At 41.3% G+C, this 22,416-nt stretch overlaps 1 protein-coding gene across 11 annotated transcripts in view; it reads left to right on the top strand.

Annotated features, from left to right (window-relative positions):
• Window positions 1–364: 364 nt before the first annotated feature.
• Erc1 (ELKS/RAB6-interacting/CAST family member 1) overlaps window positions 365–22,416 on the top strand; it is a 334,813-nt gene continuing 312,761 nt past the window's right edge. For all 11 annotated transcript variants that reach the window (XM_028880482.2, XM_028880487.2, XM_028880483.2 and 8 more), the window contains exon 1: window positions 365–640. The gene's annotated coding sequence lies outside the window, so the exon portion shown is untranslated. The remainder of the gene's footprint in view (window positions 641–22,416) is intronic.

Consider the following 22,416-nt stretch of genomic DNA (forward strand, 5'->3'; position numbering starts at 1 on the left):
CGTCCTACGGCAAGCAGGAGGAGACAAACGCCGCCCCTCCTCGCCCGCACCTTCCTGGCTCGCCATCGCGGCCCCGGCTCTCCCGTGGACGCTCGGCCGTGGGTGTGTGTGTATGCGGGGGGCGGCTCTGCGTGTGGCACAACTCGGCCTCGGCGCCCAGTTACCTTCGTGGCCTCGAAGCGCCGCGCTTCGCGATCCTGCTGCGCCGTCGTCCCCCCTCCCTGAGCCGCGTCGCCAGGCGCTTCCCAGAGGGACGAGGGAAAGCCCGGCGGCCCGCGAGAGCGGGAGGCGGGGCGCGGGCGCCGCGCGGGCGGCCGGGGGCGGGGCTAGGTGTGCGCGGAGGGCGGGGCGTGGTGACGTCGCGGGCGCCGGTCGTGCTGTATCTGTGGCTGTGGCGGCGGCGGCGGCTGTGATAGTGGCGGCGGCAGGGTGTCCCGGAGGCAGCAGCAGCAACGGCAGCGGCAGCGGCGGCGCCGAGGAGAGTGAGGCGGCCGTGTCGGCAGCCGCCCGCGCGTCAGGCGGGACCTCGAGCTGTCCGGCGGTCGCAGGCGCCGAGGCATTTGCCGTTTCCTACCCGGCTCGGCGTTCCCGGCCCTGGCTGGGCAGGGCAGAGCGCCCCTGGGGAGGGGCGGAGCTGTAGGTGAGGTTTCGGGACCCCTCCCCCTCCTGATCGGGCCGGGGGCTGAGGGGGGAGGGTGGGCGGGAAGGATGGGGAGGTCGGGAGGGTGGACCCCGCCCCAGCGCACCCGAGCCCACCGGCGGCCGCGCCCTGCGGAGCTCCGGGATTGGGCGGGAGCGAAGGCGCTGGCGGCGGGGACCTCCGCTGTGGGAGGTGGGGGCTTCGGGCGCTCCGAGACTGGAGGTGGGAGGCATGATGTGGGGAGACGGGGGCATTGGGGGGAGCCTTGGAGTTTGGGGTGCGGCCAAGGTAGCTCTGATGTAAAATGTTTAAGATGATCTTTTTATTATTTTGGACCTGGTGAGATAGAAGAAGAAAGGTTGTATTTCAAAGAGGAAAATGAAGCGTGGATGTTGCCCTCGAGGTAGCTGGAGGGGCTACTGAAGCAGATCTCACATTGCCACTTTAGGGTTTTGATGCTTTTTTTTTTTTTTTGGCCGGATGATGAGTGGAATTCGCGGAGGGAAGAGCCCCTTTGCGTTGACTTGGGGTAGGTAAATTGTGAGCGTGAGTGAATCAGGTTTTACACACAAGAAGGAAGATGTTGGTGTTTAGACAACTTCATTCTGGAGCAACCATGAGGGAGTGTGTTTCATTACTCTTAGACTCTTAAAAGTGCTGTCTTCAGTTTTTAAATTTTTCCTGCGGGCCCCCTACCCCACCTTGTGCTTGATGTCTTTGTACCACTTTTAATTTTTAAGCTGACTTCTTAAGATAAGGCCCAGGACTCAGTTTCTTTGCCAGGCACATTTCAGAGTAATAGTTGCAGGTGGTTGTGGTTGATGGCTTTGAGTGGATAAAACAAACTGAACCGTTCTGTTGGAGCTAATTGTGTGAAAATTATACATGTTTTAAAGTGCAGCTGTCTTTTACACCTTGCGTTTCGATAGACCTTGATCCATTTTGTTTTCATTGTATTCATTGGAGATGCTTAATTTTGGATTAAAAAAATGGACTTAAGAAAAGTGTGTGCGTATGTGCGTGCGCGCTCCCGCTTTGAGGTCAAAGGACAGCCTTTGGGACTCGGTTCTCCCACTGTGGATTGCTGGGGTCAAACTTCAGTTGACCCGCTTGTGCTGTGAGCACTTTCACGTGCCGAGTTATCTGGCTGTCCCTGTTTTCTAGATTTTTTTAAGGCAAGGGCTCACCCTATTCCAGGCTAGCCTCCAACTTACTGTGGATTCTTCTGTCTTAGCCTTCCAAGAGCTGAGACTGCAGCAGACATGACCTACCATGCCTGGCTTTCTTGTAGATTGCTTTTATTTTTCATTTTCATGTGTACTTATTGCAGTTTTTTTTTCCTCCCGCCACTCCGACAGGGTTTCTTAGTGTAGGCTGTTCCAGGAACTCACTCTGTAGACCAGGCTGGCCTCAAACTCAGGTGCTTCGGATTACAGGCATACACGACCACACCTGGCTTTATCGTAGTCTTTATTAAACACTTTCAAAATGAAGTAGGGTTTTTTTCATTACGTAGGTCCCTCCATTTCCAAGGAATATTGTCAATGTCAAGTGCTTTTAAACTGTGCTTCTGGTACCTTGTGGGAGAATGTGTCTTACTTTGTTGGGAGATGTTACTGAGAGTGAGTGGTATTCAGTGTTCTAAACATCAGCATTTCACAGTTTAGCACAATAAACCTGAGTTTTCTGGATTCTTTTTTTTTCTCTCTCGAGACAGGGTTTGTCTGTAGCTTTGCGCCTTTCCTGGAACTCACTTTGGAGACCAGTCTGGCCTCGAACTCACAGAGATCCGCCTGCCTCTGCCTCCTGAGTGCTGGCATTAAAGGCGTGCGCCACCACCGCCCGGCTTTTCTGCATTCTTGCTTCCTATTAGATTATAGTAGTCACAGCCCTTATCATTTATGACTTAAGCTATTTCTTGTTCAGAAAACAGGTCCTTTGATGGATATATATTATGATATAATGAGAGGCAGGACTCTCAATGGTTTACTCATGGAAGAAGAGGAAACTGTCATAAAATGAAATTTAAACAGTAACTTTCCTAATGCTTACCTAATTTATTTGGGGAAATGGCCAAGGGAGTGCTTTTCTGTAACCCAAGAGAGAAATACATTGATTAGTTTCAGTAGTTGGAGATCACTGCCTGTTTTCATGTTTACTTCATGAGCAGACTCTTATTTACTAGAAAAACTTCTGCTTGTAGAGATTGGTAGGAAATAGAGGCTATGATAGTTAATTGATAAAGTGTATAGTTGAATTTATAGTCATAAAATTAGAGATTAAATGATCTATATGTAGACGCGGAATAGTTGGTTGGTACAATGAGTAGTTGTAATTTTAGATTAGCTAGAACAAGCTCCACACTTTTACCCTCACATTTTTACCCCCTCTTTGATATTGAGACAGGGTCTCACTATGAAGACTAGGCTGGCCTTTAATTTACAGAAATCTGACTGCCTATGCCTCCTGAGCCCTGGGATTACAGGCATTCACCACCACTCCAGGCTGGTTTTCAGTTTTGTTTTTTTTTTTTTGAGACAGGGTTTCTCTGTGTAGCTTTGCGCCTTTCCTGGAACTTGCTTTGGAGACCAGGCTGGCTAGTTTTCAATTTTGAAGATTCAGTTAGATCCTGGCTACTGGGATGGATATGTTGGTAGTATACCTGCCTAACATGCAGGAAAGCTGTAGGTTCGACTCCCAGCACTGAAGAAAACAAAATCCAAAAGATACTGGGTGAAACTTGGGTGCACATATTAATGTTTACATAATAATGAATTGTGATTCTTGTAGAAATGAAATTGTGTAATTTGGTGAAGTGTCAGAGGTAGAAATAACCTATTTAGAAACCAGTTTAGAATTTTTGTCTGAAAAAAATCTTGCATTTTATTTAATTAATCAGAATGTATTACTTGGGTACTGGAGAGATGGCTCAGCAGTTAAGAGAGCTTGCTGCTCTTCTAGGGTACCTGAGATTGGTTCCCAGCACCCATGTCAGACTACTCAAATTACCTATAGCTCTAGCTTTAGGGGGTCTGACTTCCTCTTCTGGCCTCCTTGGCCACCTGCACTCATATTCACATCATTCACACTCCCCATACACATAACTGAGAATAGAATAAATCTTAAATATTTTTTGCTAGCTGAATGTGGTGGCTCACACCTGTAATTCCAGTGCTTAGGAGGCTGAGACTGGAGGATTGCCTTGAGTTTGAAGCCAGCCTGGGCTACATAGTGAGTTCCAGACCTGATTGAGCCACAGTGTAGTTTTTTAAAGGTTGTCTGCTTGTCATTCCCTATGCTATTAGTGTTGAGTCCATTGACGTTTGTTTTTCTTCATTACTAAAGTTATAGGGAATTATGTCAGTCTTGTAATCCAGGTTCAGACTAGAAATTTAAAAGTGAAGGTTTTTACAGAAACAGTTGGTTTTTATGTTGTTTATGCCCTTTGTAGGAAGGAGTATGAGAGCTGTAAATGCCTTTTATATATAAGGTATCAGAACCACTGATGGAGAAAGAGCAGAGAACAAAGTGCTATATGTAATCAAATAAGTAGTACATCAGTTATTTTGAGAGCGATGGGCCATGATTATGTGGAATATAATTGAACCGTATGGCGCTTGAGGTTTTCCATGTTTTGGAGTGTCAATCCTGGAATTAGAGTGTTTAATCCTAGCCTTGCCATTGTATAGTGTAGGGCATATTGCTTAAGCTTAGTTCTTTCTTTTTTTCAAGACAGGGTTTCTCTGCATGGTTCTGGCTTTTCTGGAACTTGCTCTGTAGATTAGGCTGACTTTGAACTCAGATCCACCTGCCTTCGCCTCCTGAGTGCTGGGGTTAAAGCATATGCCACAATATCTGGCCTTAACCATAATTTCAGTAAAAAAAAAAAGACAAATTCTTCTGAAAAATTAGAATAATAGTATTTAACCTCTTAGGATGGCTAAATGAACTAATGTAGTTAAAACAGTGTTGGCACATAATTAGCTTGTTTGTTAATACCTTTTGGACTGTATTCCTTGAGCATTATTTTTGCATTCAGTTAAAATATACACATTGAAGGCTGGGAGATGTTTCAGTAGCTAAAGGTAAGCCAAGCTGAACACTTTGAGTCCTCAGGACTTACATGGTGGAAGGAGGGAACTGACTCCTACAGGTTGTTGTCTGGTTTCCACATGCACCTGTGCACACACAAACACAAAGTAAATAATGTAATTCTATAAAACAGTACATGTTGAGCATGTATTATGTGACAAGTATTCTAGGTGCTGGGACTCTAGTAGTGAACAAGGCCGACAAAAATCTGAAATCTCATGGAACATTTGTGCTTATTGAGGAGATACCTGGGGTAAAATGAGTATGAATAAGTTGCACACATTGGATGTTAATAAGCATTGCCTTAGTTCTTTTTCCTATTGCAGTTTTAAACATCCTGACAAGCTTTTTGGAAGGATGGTTTTTGTGTCTGTAGATGACGCCATTTGAAACAATAAAGTCTGTGAACCCTAAAAAAGAATTCCTGACAGAAACAGCTTTGGGGAGAAAGGATTTGAACCATAGTTCCGGAGGGACACTGTTGACTGTGGTGGGGCAGACGTGGTGGCAGGAAGGGGCAGAGGGTTGCTTCATCACACTGTGTGCGCCTACGAAGCAGAGTGAACCGGAAGTGGGTCTGGGCTTATATAAAAAGCTTCAAGGTCCTCCACCTGTGGCCCTCTTTCTCTAATCGGTGTTCCACCTCCTAAAGGTTCTACAACCTTCCCAAATGGTGTCACCACTGGGGGCCAGGTGTTCAAACATGGGACTCCGTGTGGGGGGGCATTTCAAATCACAAACAGAAATGAGAGAGAAGGATAAGTATATGGATGGGAGTTTCCAGTGGTTTATAAGCTGCTGAGTTTTCGGACGGTAAGGGTGCCAGTGCGGAGCCTTTAGCACTAGACTCTGAAATCAAGTACTCTGACTTGTGTTTTAGAAGAACGGCTGTTGCTACTTTGTGGGAAGTTAGGGCAGGGTGGGAGATGGAAATAACCATACTAGGCAGGAGAGTATGTTATGTTTCAGATGGGAATGGTACTGACCAAGGTGACAGGAGAATGAAGTGGTGAGAAGTGGTTGGATTTTTAGTATATAATGAGGGTAGCTAAGTGGTAGCAATTGAATATGGGATGTGAACAAAATAGAATCATAAAGAACAAGTGAGGTTTTTGCTTGAACAGCTAGAACAACTAAGTTGCCATAACTGAGATGGAGATAGCAGTTGGGGGAATTCTGAAAGTTTGGGGAGATGTTCGGGCAAAGTAAGCAATTTCCATCTGGTATTTAAAATTGTGGAGTGTTGAGATCACCAGGGAGTGAATTTAGGTAGAAAAGAGATCCGAACCTCTGAGCTGTGGGGGTTGATTCATCATTTGTTCATCCTGTCGTGAAGTTAGTATGGTTCTCGGTGCTCTTTTGGGGATGTGATAGCAAGCTGACAAATACCTTTATGGTCCTTACCTTAAAAGAAACTGCAAGATACCTGGAGAAATGAAAAGGAACTGGCAGAGTAAGGTCACTGAATAAGAAGGAAAGCCGGGGAGTGAGATGTTCTAGAGGAGCAAAGGGTGTGTCAGAATGTTGGGTAAGAGAATTCTGCTTGACTGTATTGTCTAGCAACACAGATGACTCACTATCTTGGTTTGAGGTAGAGGAGACAGATACAAGCATCGTTCAGTTCTTTTACTTGCCTGGATTGATTAGAAAGTTAAAAATAACTCAACGAAGATGTCTGTGATTTTATTGTTTTTATTCTTATATACATGCATTATTTGCTGAAATAGGTAGTATATGTAACATATCAAGAATTTAGGAAAAGATTTCTTCTGTCCCATCTTAATTTTTCCTAGAGACAGTCACTACCCCTCCCCGCGTTTTGTTTGTTAAAAATTAGAAAAAAAGCTGGGTGGTGGTGGTACATGCCTTTAATCCTAGCACTCTGGAGGCAGAGGCAGGTGGATCTCTGTAAGTTTGAGGCCAGCCTGGTCTACAGAGTGAGTTCCAGGACAGCCAGGACTACACAGAGAAACCGTGTCTTGAAACAAAAACCAAAAACCACACATTATTGCATTGTATGTGTATGGACGTTTTGCCTACTTATATGTCTGTACACCACGGGTGTGCCTGGTGCCTGAGGAATCCAAAAGAGGGCGTTGGATCTCCTGGAACTGGAGTTACAGCTGGTCGTGAGCTGCCATGTGGGTGCTGGAATTGAACCTGGGTCCTCTGCAAGAGTAGCAATGCTCTTCTTAACTATTGAATAGTCTCCAGTCCTCCTCTGGTTTTTTTTTTTTTTTTTTTTTTTGAGTCAAGGTCTCACTCTGTGTCCTGAACCAAGTGACAGTCCTTCTGCTTCCACCTCCTTCGATTTCAGGCATGCATTACCATGTCTAGTTTTTGTTTTTCCTACCAGTAAAATTCTGTGCAATTAAATGCTATTTAGTCATTCTAAAATTGCATTAAAATATTTCATTTTCTGGTCTAATGATGAACTCTGGCTTTATTTTAGAATAGACAACCTAATAATGAGGAACTCTGGCTTTATGTTAGAATAGACTATCTAATAGATAGTTTCAAACCCTTACTGAGGGAAATAGTGATTACTAGGGTTCCACAGAGATTCACTGAGTCACCCCAGACAATAACAGTTTCATAGAATGATATGGTTACTTGACTGATAAATAAAAGAAATGTGGTTGTCATGTACTGGATTTCAGCTATATCTTCTCATGCTGTCTTTGTGGAAAATATGAAAAAAAAGTCCTGTATTTCATTAGGACAGTGACTATCTGTCATGTGTTCTCTGCTGAGCAAATAATAGGTAGTTACTATATTTGATGAATGAATGGATAATAGTACAAGTAAATGAATTCACAAGTGATTGAATGGCTGGAGACAGAAAATAGAGTTGCTTACTGAGGACGGAGAGGTTGAAGAACTGATGTTAAAGGACTCATTCATGTGTGTATTGAAATGAGCAGGCTGGGAGCAGGAGTGATGGTGTAGAGCATAGAGAGCACTGTGAATCTGGTGCCCATACATCCCTGTGATTGTCAGCAGTCAGTGAGGAGGGAGAGGTAGAAGACTGTTGACCCCATAGCGCAGGAATCAGAACAAGGGTTTTCATGAGGATTTAGGAATAATGGCCTAATAAAGGCCATTTCCCAGGATTGGGTGTGGCATGAGAAACTGAAAAAGGCCAAGTGATGAGAAGTGTCTTGATTGGAAAGCCAGTTTTCATTTAAGGCAGAGAGGTAGTGAGAACATTTCGAAGAAATTTAGAACTTTAGCAGACTTCTACAGAAAGTATATTTTCTCAGTTGGCTTACCATTTCTTAACTTAAAAAGTCTCTTCTTGAGAAACTCCACCACTCCATATTTTATTGTTCTAAGTTGCTCTCAGCTTTGCAGCCAAACTTTGTTGTTGTTTGATTTTAATTAATTAAATTAATTAATTTTTGAGGTAGGGTTTCATGTAACCCAGTCTGTCTGGCCTCAAACTCTCTATGACCTGATCCTTTCTCTTCCCTACACTTTGCAAATGTAGGAATTCCAGGCTAGAACCAGCATCCCAGCTATCCAGCGAGACTGCTTGGGAAGAGTTGTCCACATGTACTGTACTGTTCCATTTTTTCACCTGTGATTTTTCTTCTTTGTCTTCATGATTTCATTGAAACTGAAAATAGCACATGAACATAGCCAGTGACTTTTTTCCTGTCCTTGTATTTAATCCTTTAGCAGCTGTACCTGTGGCCTATTGCTACATAATAAATAACCTCCAGATTTAAAATAGGAAGCATTTCTTCTTTGGTAGTTTCTGGGTCAGAAGTCTGGTTGTGTCTGTTGCCTCTGATTCAGGGTTAACAGTGAGGCTATAGAGGTGTGGATTGAGGCTGCTGTGAGCTCGGGCTTCACTGGAGTGGGTTCTGCTTCCAGGATCACACACATGGTTGGTGGTAGGCTGCAGGTTTTTGTTGGCTCTTTGATGGATAAATAAACCAGTCCCTTGCCATTTGTGTCTTTGTGTATGATTACAGGTGCACTTAACAATGGCACCTTGCATCTCGAGCTCTGAAAGGAAGGGGAGATACTAGCCACAGTGTTTTGTAACCTAATTTTACAAATGATGTGCTGTCCCTTTTGCTGTATTTTGTATATTAGATGCTTGTGTCTAGATCAAACACACTCAAGATGGGATTTCATAATGCTATGAAGGCAGAAATTATCCATGTTGGAAATTGCCTACCACAGCAGACCTCACAGTGCTGACCCCCCCCCTTTTTTTTTTAATTTCAAGACAAGGTTTTGCTGTATCTTTCAGGATGGTTTTGAACTCACTACATAGCCCAGGCTGGCCTCAAATTCACAGCAGTCATCCTGCCTCAGCTTTCCAAGTGCTGGGATTACAGGCAGGTGCCATGATACCTAGCTTCCTCCTTTTGTGAAACTCTCTGCCTTGAGGATTTTCTGAGGGTGCTCCTGTGTTTATCGCTCAGTCTCTTAGCTCTGCTTTCAGTCACCTTTTGAATCCTTTTCTACCCACTCATTTAGTGTTTTTCCAGACCATTTCATCACTTTGTGTTTCATTTTATCCTGAGAGGATGTATTTTCATCTTCAATGTATCCCTCTGTCCTGAGTGTGAAGACCAGTATATCTAACTTGTTGCTTGGTGTTTCCACTTGGAGGCTTCTTAACCTCAGTGCATTCCGATCTGAATGAATGATTTCTGCTCTTCTCTAGTGTTTCTTAGTTAGGACATCAATCCAGAAATATGTGTGGTTTCTCTCTCTTTTCTACCGCCCAGTTTACTATTCCTTATTGATTTTCTAAGAGGAGTAGTGTTCAGTGATGGTGTGAATATTTTAAAGAGGTATTTAATGCATTTCCTCCTGGGTTGCAAGCATTGAATGAGTGCTGAGTAAGATTCCTTAGCCTGTGCTCATAACTATTAAAGTTATGAGGGTTTTGTTTTGTTTTGTTTTGTTTGGGAGGGGGCGGAATTTCTCTGTGTAGCCCTGGCTCTCCTGGAACTCAGTCTGTAGACCAGGCTGACCTCGGACTCAGAGATCCACCTGCCTCTGCCTCCTGAGTGTTGGGATTAAAGGTAGAGCTCCACCACCACACCTAGCTACCTCCCACCCCCATCTTGCTTGCTTTTCTTTTCTTCTCTTCTCTTCTCTTCTCTTCTCTTCTCTTCTCTTCTCTTCTCTTCTCTTCTCTTCTCTTCTCTTCTTCCTTCCTTCCTTCTTTTTTTTTTGAGAAAAAGTCTCTAGGTACTCCAGGCTGGCCTGGAACTTGTCATCCTCCTGCCTCAGCCTCTTGAGTATTGAGATTTCAGGCCTGCACCACCAGGACCTGGCTTTGTATCCGGTCCTTCCTGTGATAATGTGAAATGATACAATGGCTATGAGATAAGATATATAAAGTGAATGACACAGGTATTGAGACATAGTGTTAGGCTACTCTAGAAAGGTTACTTGGACTCAGCACCTTGAAAGTAGATCTGATAATCCAGAAAGCCATCAAGAGATTAATGGGTAGGTAGCATACACAGCATAGATTCAGTAGATTCCTCAGAAGGATGAAGTAGATGGCATGAGATATTTTGATGCTGTTCAAATAACATACAATTTAAAACTTATTAGTTATTTCTGCAGTCTCCCACTTAATATTATTATATTGTGGTCGACCATTTTGTACCTGAAACCACAGACAATGAAACTACATGTTAAGGGGTCCAATGTATAGACTTTCTAGGTTTAGGTTTTTGTTTTTCAGCTTCATCTATATGGAATCATATTTATCCTTTCATACTGGAATCTTGACATAGCAGTATGAGTTGCTGAGGTTTGTTCATTTTCATTACTCACTAGTTCTCTGTTGTATAAATATACTATCTATACTATCTATCTATCTATCTATCTATCTATCTATCTATCTATCTATCTATCTATCTGTTTTTCAAGACAGGGTTTCTCTGTGTATTTTTGGAGCCTGTCCTAGAACTCTCTCTGTAGACCAGACTGGCCTTGAATTCACAGAGATCCATCTGCTTCTGCCTCCTGAGTGCTGGGTCTAAAGGCGTGTACCACCACTGCCCGGCTATTATGTTTTTTTTTTTAATTTGATTTTTTTTTTTTTAAACTATAGGGATGTTTGTAGCCCAGCTGGCTTCAACTTACTGTGTAGTTCAGGATGACCTTTAACTCCTTATTTTGTACCTCCTAAGTGCTGAGATTATAAACCTGGTAGGTTTGTTCATTTTGAGACAAGGTCTTCCAATATAGCTCAGCCCAACCTAGAATTTGTTACCCTGATATGTCAGCCTCCCCGGTGCTGGGATTATAGTGTGATCTCCATGTCCAGAGAGGTTGAGAATATCTTTGTCTCTCTTGGTCACTGGGTCATTTTGTTTAGTGAAATGCTTATTCAAATGTCTGGCTCAATTTTCTATTTGAGTGTTTTTCTAATTAATTTATAGGAGTTCTTTATATATTTTGTTCATGAGCTCTGTGTTGTAATATTTCCCTTCACTCAGTAACTTTCCAGTTTGGCTCCCATTGGGCATTTATTAAAAAACAAATTTGCTATAGTCCAGTCAATATTTGCTGCTATTGTTAACCACTTTTATGTTTTGTTTAAGAAATCTTTCCCACTCTGTGGTCCTCACATTCTCTATATTGTTTTCTGAGGGTGTTATTGTTACACCTTCCTGTGATCTGTGTAAAATGGACTTTTGTATAGCTTTAGTTAGGTGTTGAAGTTATCCCCCCAGCATGACTGCCTGATTTTTTTTTTTTTTTTTCTCGAGACAGGGTTTCTCTGTGTAGCTTTGCGCCTTTCCTGGAACTTGCTTGGTAGCCCAGGCTGGCCTTGAACTCACAGAGATCTGCCTGTCTCTGCTTCCCGAGTGCTGGGATTAAAGGCGTGCGCCACCACCGCCCGGCGACTGCCTGATTTTCTTAGCATCATTTATTGATGATCTCTTCCTTTCCTACTGCTTCATCACAAAATAGGACTTTTCTTTTTCTTTTTTGCCCATTGCCAGCCTCTTTTAGTGACTATAGGTTTATGGTCTGTTTTAACATTTGTGTAAGAAGTGCTTCACCTTGCTTTTTAAGATTGTTTACTTTACATTCAGTAGCCATCAGTGACTGTCATGGTTGATAATCAGAACAGTGTGGAATTGTATACAGATATACATCTATACATACATACATACATACATGCATACATATATACATACGTGTCTAGGTGAAATGAATACAAAGTCCAGAAATAGACCCACACATTTATGGTTAGTTATTTTTCTTGAGTAGGCCATCTTTTTTGTTAACCTGTATTAATTAAACAAGTTAATGAGCTTTACTGTGGCATTTTCATATGTGATACACTGATCATATCTTTCCTCCTCCTGCTGTCTCCTTTCAGTTTCTCCGCACAGCCGCCGCTATCTCAAGCTCTGTTAACCTGTTTACTCTTGTGTCATCCCTTCCCCCTTCCAGTTTCTACATAGGAAAGAAAAACATATCACACTTGTTTTTTTTCTGTGTTTTGTTTTTTTATATAACAAAGTGTCATCCAGTTTGTGCTGGTTACTTTTTGTCAACTTGTCACAAGCTAGGGTCATCTGGGAAGAAGGAACAGTTGAGAAAATGCTTCCATCAGATTGGCCTGTGGAACATTTTCTTGATTAATGATTGATGTGGGAGAACACAGCCCACTATGGGTGGAGCCACCCCTGGGCTGGTGGTCCTGGGTGCGATGAGAAAGCAGGCTGAGCAAGCCACTAGGAGTAAGCAGCATTCCTCCATGCTCTCCGCTTCAGTTCTTGCCTCCAGGATCCTACTTGAGTTTCTGCTGTGGTTTTTCTCAGAGATGGACTGTGATGTGTGAGCCAAATCAACCCTTTCCTTCCCAGGTTGCTTTTGGTCAGTGTTTATCACAGCAACAAAGAAGTGAACTAGGACATAGTTCTATCCATTTTCCTGCAAATGGCATAATTTTATTCTTCTCTATGATGATTAATGATGATACATTTCTTTTCATATGTTGATAAACATCTATATGATGAACATTCTATGTCTTTGCTATTATAAATAATACAGCAATAAACATGGGGGCACAGATGTCTCTTGTATGCTGGTTACATTTTGGTTAATTTGTTTTTGTTTTTGTTTTTGAGATAGGGTCTCTATGTAGCTCTAACTGTCCTGGAACTCTCTTGACCTGCCTCTGCCTCCTGAACCACTGGGATCAGAGGTGTGTGCCACCAGGCCCAGCTGATTAGTTTTTGACAGAGTGCTAAGGTGTATTAGAACAGTTGGGTATCAGCATATGCAAGACAAAGAAAAGAACCTCAAATTTTACCTCATAGGAGAAATTCTGAATTACTGGGTGAGGAAAGAATTTCTGTTTTTAAACTTTATTTTGTGTGCATTGGTGTTTTGCCATGGGTGTCTGGTACCCTCAACTGGAGTTACAGACAGTTATTAGCTGCCATGGGGGTGCTGGGAATTGAACCCGGGCCCTCTGGAAGAGCAGCCAGTGCTCTTAACTGCTGAGCCATTTCTCCAGCCCCGAGGAAAGAATTTAAGTTAGTATTTTAGGTCAGCATTCAAAGTATTGAGTGTGTCATTCCATTTTGCTCTGTCATTCTGCTCCCTCTGCTGCTGCTTTTTTTCCTTCCAGGAGTTTGTTTTTTCCTTGAGAGGGATTCTTGGGTCCTTAGTATGTTTTCTAGGCTGATGCTAAACTACTAGGCCCAAGTGATCTTCCCTTTCAGTCTCTAGAGGTAGCGGAACTACAGGTGCGTCCATGCCCAGCATGGATTGCCTAGGTATTAGGTTAAGAGCATAACTCATATAAGGAAATAACACAATTTGATGTTTACCAAATTAAAAGTTTTTGGTCAAGATTGGTAACATGCCTTTTAATCCCAGCACTGGGGGATGGGGGAGGGAGACAGAGACAGACAGATCTCTGTGAGTTTGAGGCCAGTCTTGTCGACATAGTGAGTTCCAAGACAGGCCAGAGCTATATAGAAAGACCCTGTTCTCCCCAAACAAAAAACAAAAAAAAAAGTTAAAATTTTTACTCTTTAAAAGCTGTCACTAACAAAATAAAAAACAAATGACAGATAGGAGAAAAATACTTGCAAATCATATAGTTGATAGAGGACTTGTGTCTTTTATTTAGAACATTATTCTTCTTTTTAAAGATTTTATTTTATTTATATATGTGTATATGTGAGTACTGAGGAGACCAGGAGGAGCATTGATCTTTTGGCGCTGGAGTTGCAGGCGTTTGTGAGCCTCTTGATGTGGTGGTCTGGCCCTCATATAGAGCAGTGAGCATTCCAATTGCTGAGCTGTCTCTCCAGCCCCTTGCATTTAGAACATATAAGGAACTCTTTCTAATAGGACAAACAAGACAAGAACATATGAACAAAAGATTGGAATAGAGCCTTCACTGCCATGGTAATAAGCACCTGGAAAAGATATTCACCGCCATTAGTCATTAGCAGGAGACACCACAGTGAGATAACCACCCACACCCTCAGAGAATAGCTAAAATCAAAAGAATGGGGTAGTGCAGGTGAAGATGTGGGGGAGCTGGAATTCCTGTACATTGTTGGCAGCATTATTAAATGTTGCAGATATTATGAAAACAAGTCAAACATATTACTATATGCCCTTTGCTTTTGTAATTAGGTGTTTACAAAAGAGGAAACGAAAACAGGTCCACAGATTTGGGAGTGGATAGTCACAGCAACATTAATTACAATAGCAAAATTTGGGAGCAGGTGAGGTGATAAACAGTAAAAACGAACAAACTATTAATAAGTTTAACATTATATAAATAGTCTCAAAATGAAGAAATAACTGGTTTATAATTTTATTTATGAGAACTTTACAGGAAAGTCAGTCAAATCAATTGTCAAATCAAGGGATAAGACTGAGGATAAACTGAAAATGAATATAGGATCTTTCTCCTTGCTTTGGATCCCAGACTGGCCTCAAGCTACATATCCTCTTGCCTGAGTGTTTTGAGTGCTGTGTTTGTGGGTGAGTGCCACCATCCCTGGCAAAAGAAGCTTTTTTGTGTTAGTTGAAGTGTTTTAAACATCGTGATGGTTGTATAACTGTACAAAGTTACTAAAACTTATCAACATATACTACAAAATGGTATTTGAATTTTGACTTAATAAAACTATTACATTTCTTTTTTGGCTATGGCCTGTTGGATTTTCATTTCAAAGTTGGGATCATCTTGTCAGATTAAGAACTGCGTTGAGGTCGGGGCTCATGCCTTTAATCCCAGCACTCAAGAGGCAGAGGTGGGTGGATCTCTGTGAGTTTAAGGCCAGCCTGCTCTACAGAGTGAGTTCCAGGACAGCCAGGACTATACAGAGAAACCCTGTCTCAAAACAAAACAAAATATAGCTGTATTGAGGGCCCTGGGGATAGACGGCTTAGTGTTTCAGTGCTTGTCTAGTATGCTTGATGCTCTGGGCTCAACCAGTAGCTTAGTGAAATAAACATACAGGGCCTTGGATATAGCTCAGTAGTAGAGTGCTTGCCTAGCATGCATGAGGCCCTGTATTAGATGCTCAGCACCTTATTAATTGGACATGATGGTGTAAGGCTGAAATCAGGGAAGCGGCTGGAAGATTAGAGTTCCAGGTTATTCTCAGCTGTATAGTGAGTTCAAGGTTAGCTTGGGCTACATAAACCTGTGTCTCCTTAAAAAAGGGGGGAGGGGCGGCGCTGGGGAGATGGTTCAGTGGCTGCTTTTCCAGAGGTCCTGAGTTCAATTCCCAGTAACCACATGGTGGCTCACAACCATCTATAATGGGATTCTATGCCCTCTTCTGGTGTGCATGAAGACGGAGCACTCATGTACATAAAATATGTAAACAAATAGATCTTAAAAAAAAAAGGGTGGGTGTTGATGCTGGCACTACTGGGTAAATCTTAGATAAGGTGGGAGGTGAGCAGACACCTGAGGTGTTTCTCTGACTTGTGAAACATGTGGGTCAAAGAATGATTGTGCCTGCACTCATACACACGTGCACACATGGACCCCTTCAAATGATAACAGGAAGGGGAGGTCCTACATTACAATTTAGTTGGACTTACAAGTTGGATAAAATTGCATCTTCATGATGTGGAGTCTTGAATTGTAAAATGTGATTCCATTGTTGTTTTTCATATCTTAGGTAATTTAAAATTACATTTATTTGTTTGTGAGTATGAGAGAGAGAGAGAGAGACAGAGACAGAGACAGAGAGAGATGGCCATGAGAGCTTGTGGAGGTCAGAAGACAACTTGTGGTACTGGTTACCTCCTTTTGCCATGTGGGTTCCAGGGATGAACTCAGGTTATCAGGCTTGCTGGCAAGTAAGAACCATCCCCAAAGTGCTTTACTTGTTTGTGTTGATTGTTTGCTTTTTGAGACATTGTCTTGCGATGTAGCCTAGGCTGACCCAAATTTATAGCAGTCTTCTTACCTCAGCTGCCCAGAATACTAGGATTACAAGTGTGAGCCACTATATCAGGATCAGTAATGGTTTGTAGTTCTTTTCTTTTGCGGTATTCTTACATATCTTTTTTTTATATTTATGCTTATATATATGTAATTTTTTTTTTTTTTTTTTTTTTTTTTTTTTTTTTTTTTTTTGGTTTTTTGAGACAAGGTTTCTCTTTGTAGCTTTGGAGCCTGTCCTAGAACTCACTCTGTAGCCCAGGCTGGCCTTGAACTCACAGAGATCCGCCTGGCTCTGCCTCCCGAGTGCTGGGATTAAAGGCGTGCGCCATCACCATCCGGCTATAAATATATTTTTTGTATTATTATTATTTTTTAAAGAGACATGGTCTCACAATGATGTTCAGGCTGGCCTTAACTTCCAGGCCTAAGTTTCCCTACCACCTCAGCTTCCTGTCCCTAACTAGCTGGGACTATAGGCATATACCCCTGTGCCTGGCTTTTATTTAAATAATTTTATTTATTCATTAATAAGTAATAAACACCATCCCTGTCCACCCCCCACCCCTGGTTGGTCTCTGTGTAGTCCTGACTAGCTTGTAACTGATAGAGATCTACCCCTGATTGCTAAAATTAAAGGAGTGTGGCACCATGCCTGACTTAATTATTTAATTCTTGGAGATGGGGGTCATGCTTTGTAGTCCAAGCTGATTTTCATTTTGTGATGATTTTGAGTTCATGCCTGCAGTCATCATGCCTTAGCCTCTGTAGTGCTGTGAGTACAAGGGTGAGTCTGGTTGTAAGGAGAATTTTGAAATAAAATTTATTTTCTGTTTACTGTTACTATGTGGAGACAAAATTGAATTTTCAGTATTGGCTGCATTTTTCTAAGTTTTACCAGCCTTAGCCTAATAATTTACTTGTAAACTCTCTTTGATTTCCACATTGTATAATGTGTAAAAACTGTTTTGTCTTTGTAATTCTGGTACCCTTTATTCCCTTCTCTGGCTAGAATTTCTAGCGTTTGGTTGCATAGAAAGGTGATGAGAGATGTTCTTGCCATTTTCCCATCCCAGAGAGAACTGTTCGTCTTTATCTCTGTTAATGGCAAGCACAGTATACACATAAAGCATGGTCAAACCTAGACCTGGTAAGATGAGCCCTTTTAGATTTAGGCAGTTTATCACATATGGCAGCCTAAGTGCTAGTCCTCTGGTCTTTGTGCCACTTACAAAGGATGACAAACTTTTGAAAATGTCTAACTGTCAGCTTGGGGACATTCTGTTGGTAGGGATCTAGTCTAGTTGCTGCTCAAGGAGATTTTTTTTTCCTTTTTCCTGGAGACAGGACCTCATATAGCCCAATCTGGCTTTTAATTCCTGATCCTACTGTCTCCACCTCCTTAGTGCTGGGATTATAGCATACACCGTTGTGTCCTACTCTGCTTGGTGGTTTGATATGTCACTGCAGGAGGCTGTGACAGCTGTCTCATGATAGCCTCCAGAGGGCCATAGGAAAGCTGTAGGGATAACTGGCTGTATCTGGTTTTTTCTTTTTCTTTTTCTTTTTTTTTTTTTTTTATTTCCTAACAAGGGTTTTCTATTGAGTTCAGGCTGGCCTTGTGTTGGTGATGCCCCTGACTCATCCTCCTGTGTCCTGGGATTGCAGGCCTGCCTTCATGCTCTGCTCTGGTAGCAGCTCTTTATAGGCCTCCTATCATCTGCTGCCTTAGGATTCGTACATACAAACCTTAGCTTTCAAAACACCTTGGGAACTATTTCTCTACAGGTATTTGTTGTGGCTCTTTTATAGCACATACCTTTTATTAGATTAAGAAAATTTCTTTTTATCCTGAATTTCCATCATTAATAAATGCTGAAAACAGATGCTTTTCATATCTATTGAGATCAAATGTACTTAATTTTAACTTGTGTGGTTAATTAGATGGAAATTAAAGTTCATTTCTAGCTGGCAGTGGTGGGGCACAGTTTTAATCCCAGCACTTGGGAGGCAGAGGCAGGCGGATCTCTGAGTTTGAGACCAGCCTGGTTTACAGAGCCAGGGCTGTTACATAGAGAAACTCTGTCTCAAAAAATCAAAAAATCAAAAAATAAATAAAAAAAATCATTTCTATTAAAGGATTTCTTAAGTATTTTTGCTTTAAAAGGTTTTACTTGCCCCCCTCCAGGTATTTCTTTTAATGTCTCTCCACCTCTTAAAAAAAGTTACATTTCTTTACTTATTTATTTATTATTTACTTTTGTTTGTGTGTGGGCACCACCATAATGGGTGAGGATTTGTCTTTCATGATTATGGAATATAGCCCAGGCTGATCTGCAATTTTAAATCCCTGCCCCAGCCTTTCCAATGTTGGGATTATGGGTGTGTGTTATCATGCCCAGTGGTTTTGAGTTTTGGGGACAAAAATCTTGCTGCATTGACTTTGAAACTCAAGGTTTAAGTGATTTTCTTCTTCAAGTCTTCTTAGTGGCTAAGACTACAGGTCTGTGCTATCTCCTGGTGTTGCTGTTTTTAATATCCTTAACATACTCATTTTCAAATTTGTTGCTTCCCAAATACTTACGTTGTTTTAAGGAAGAAAATACTGATTGGTTATCTGAAAATTTTCACTTAACATTTAAAAAAATATGAAATGTTTCACATATTCAAAAGGATGAAGAATTACATAATTAATATGTGCCTCCTACTTACCTTGAAAGTGTTGTATTAAAAAGCCTTTGTATAACTACCTCTCTGTATGTCTTTATTTGTCACTAATGATGTAGATATCATTAGCCAGTAACACAGATCTGTATCCACAAAAACTCACAGGTTTTCAGATTTAGAAAGTGATATACATATAATATATTACTTATTTTAATGACTTATTTTTAAGTGAAGTATCTGTGTCTGTGTGCATGTGAGTGCAGGTGCCCAGGTAGGCCAGAGTAAGGGGTTGGGTTTCCCCGGAGCTGGAGCTACAGGTGGTTTTGAGCTGCAGGGCTGAGTGCTGGGAGCGATCCTGTGGTCTGCTGAGGGAGCAGTGTGAGCTTACAGCTGCTGAGCCATCTCCAGGCCCTATGGAATTTAAAGCAGGTCTCAGGGACTGGGACTCTAGTTCATCCGACATACTGCTGTCTCTATTCTGGTACAGGCCTGGTTAGGCCACCAGATTAGTTTCAAACGTTTTGTATTTTGTGAGATTTTGGAATTTGGATTTATGGATAAGAAGTTGTGAACAGGTACTTGTGGTTTTAAATTTCATTATTTTTAATAAACAGGGTTTTACTATTAAGTTGCCCAAGTTGCTCTTGTCTAACTTGGGTTCAAGTGTTCCTTCTGACTTGGTCTCCAAGTAGCTGGGACAACATGCCCTTATCACACTTCACCATGCTCATGATTTATTTCACTTAGGATGAGATTTGGTATAAAATGCGAGATAACTAAAGTTACAATTGAATATTTTAGCATTGTAAAAGATCATGCTATGAGTGAGGCCTAGAGATAAGGGAAGCTCCACAACCTAGAGCTTGCCTCCCTTGAGCTGAGTGGCAGATCGTTGATAGAGGTCTAGGGCTCTGATTACACCACTGTTTACTCTAAGTATCTGGTTGACAAGGTTCTGTCACTGGGGAGAACCTTGATAGAACTTACAATTAACTTGATTAACTGATAAGAATTATTGAAACCTGTAGTCCAGCTGCTTCATAACTGAGTTACTGACCCTTCTGTAAACGGGAGAAATGAGAACAGTGGGAAATACTGTGGTTGCTCCTTTAATTCCACACTGGCTGTTCCTGCCAGAGACCATCTTTCAGGTTGCTCTGCCCTTGTGGTGGCGCTGCTGGAGTTCCCAGTCTCCAGGAGACACTGGAGAGAGGCAGGGTAAGCGTCTATAATCAGGCACATGGCTTGAACAAACCTAGTTATACCAAGTTACACTCAGAAGGTGGAACAAAGATGTATGCTTTCTTTAATGTTAGATTTCTTTTCTTTTCTCTTTTCTAAGTCTACTGTTTATGGAAATACTAGCAATCAGTGTTAAGACCTCTGTCATTGGTCATTGATTACCATGAAAATTAGTGCTGAATGGCCCTTATTTAATGTTTTAGTTTTATAGTGAGACTTTTAAAAAACATGAAAATAATACAGGCTTCTTCTCATTTTGTTAGATGAGGTCCTGTCTTGTACCCTATACTGGCCTTGAACTCTCAGTTCTCCTACTTCAGCCTCCAGATGCTTTTTTTTCTAACAACACATTTATTTTTTTATTTTATGTGTAGCCATTAGAGACAATTTGGGGTCATTTCTCTTTGTCCACCATATCCCTGGGATTGAACTTAGATTGTTGGCCTTGGTGGAAAGCACCTTTACTTGACGAGGTGCCTTCAATGTCATCTCCAAAGTTCACACTTGAGAACTACACAATCAAAATCACAAAAATTTCAGAAAGAACTAACAAAATGACTTAGCGGGTAAGAGTGCTTGATATGCAAATATGAGTACCAGAGTTTGGATTCTCAGCATCCAGGTAATTGCCCACCTGCCTATAATCCCAGAACTCTGGAGACAGAGGCAGATGATTTCTGAAATAGCCTTCTTAGCTTGACTAACCAAAGCAGTGAGCTCTGGGTTCAAGTGAGAGATCCTGTCTCAGTATGTAAGGAAGAGAGTAATCAAAGAAGATAACTTACATCAACCTATGGCCTCCATAAGTATGTGCATACACATCATGCATCCATACACATGTAAACATTGCGTACATGTGGAAAATCACAGAGAATTCTCATAATGTTTTAAGTAAGTTACAATTTTGCATGAGGCTGTATTCTTAGCTAGCCTTGGCCACTTGTGACCCAAGGGTTGGAATCAGTCCTGTGTGTATATGAACATATATATGTTTATCACTTTGTATACTAATGAGTTTTATTATATGCACTTTTTTATGACTTGCTTTTCTATTTTATAGTATATTGTAAATGTCTTTACATGTCAGGTAAAGAAACATATTTAGAGTTTGGAAACAGCAATTTATTTAAACCAGTCTCTTGTTGGAAATTTACATTCTTGCTGGTACAAATGAGACAGTAGTGAGGATCATTGCACATCTACCTTGGAACCTATGAAACATGTAGACTACTTTAACAAGTGAAAGTTGTAGATGTTGGGCGTGATGGTACATGCTTAGAATCCCAGCACTTGGAAAGTGGAGGGAGGAATATCAGGACTTTAAGGCCATCCTCAGCTACATGACAAGTTAGACCGACTAGGATACATGAGATCCAGTCTCAAAACACAAGCAAAAAGGTAAAACTTATAAGCTGGATATGTAGCTCTGTGGCAGAGTTCATCCTTATCATGTGTAAACCCTCGGTTCATTCTCCACTACTATAAAAAAATTAAAAGTTGAAATTTCTTTTTCAAATGGTAGTTCATTTCAAATTTTGATTCTGCCAAATTGTACTTCAGTATGATTTTTAAATCTTTTTACAGAGAGCTTAAAATGAATATTTCTTGATCCTAATAGTTTTACAGCTTTTTGAGAAAACAAACAGGATCTTTCAAAAAATTTTAAGTATAATATTTAAAACACTTAACTCATTTTTAGATAATAAATGATCATTACTGGTGATTATAACCTGGCACAGCAGGCTAGTATAGTGATTGTGAGAGAGAGGCCAGAATTTTAATGGCGGGGCTTTAAATAGCTAAGAGTAGTATATTATGTTTTTGCATTTACATTCTCGTAAATGTCTCATAGCACATTTACATGAGTCTCTTCTATTAGAATTAATTTAAGGTAGCTTACTATAATATGTTGCTGTTAAAGCATTTTCTAGTTCCATTTGTCTTAGGAATATTTGGAGTTTCTCTGGAGAGTGTCTTTGGTTGTAGAGAGCTATTGTCCTGTGATCTGTCAGGAAGGAGGGAGAGATTGCTACTTGTAGTTCCATGGTTTGCTTACAGCTTTTGTAGCAAGAGTGAGAATTAAAGGGTCCATACTGTTAATGTGTATTTGTAGACCTTTGGATACACTCCAGGATTCTGAGTAAGAGAGTAAGTGTATCTGTGGTATGGGGTTAGTGGTGGACATTGTATATTTTTATCATCTAGAAGCTTTGTGGTGGCATGGTGGTGGCCAGGCTTGAAAATCGGTTTTATTGTTCTATTTTGAGAACTTATTGAGATTAGGTAATAAACATGAAAAGTGGTATTTGGAGTATTATGAAACAACTTAGATAGCAAAGAGTTT

This window comes from Peromyscus leucopus, chromosome 3, assembly GCF_004664715.2.
Source record: "Peromyscus leucopus breed LL Stock chromosome 3, UCI_PerLeu_2.1, whole genome shotgun sequence".
NCBI classification, from domain to species: domain Eukaryota; kingdom Metazoa; phylum Chordata; class Mammalia; order Rodentia; family Cricetidae; genus Peromyscus; species Peromyscus leucopus.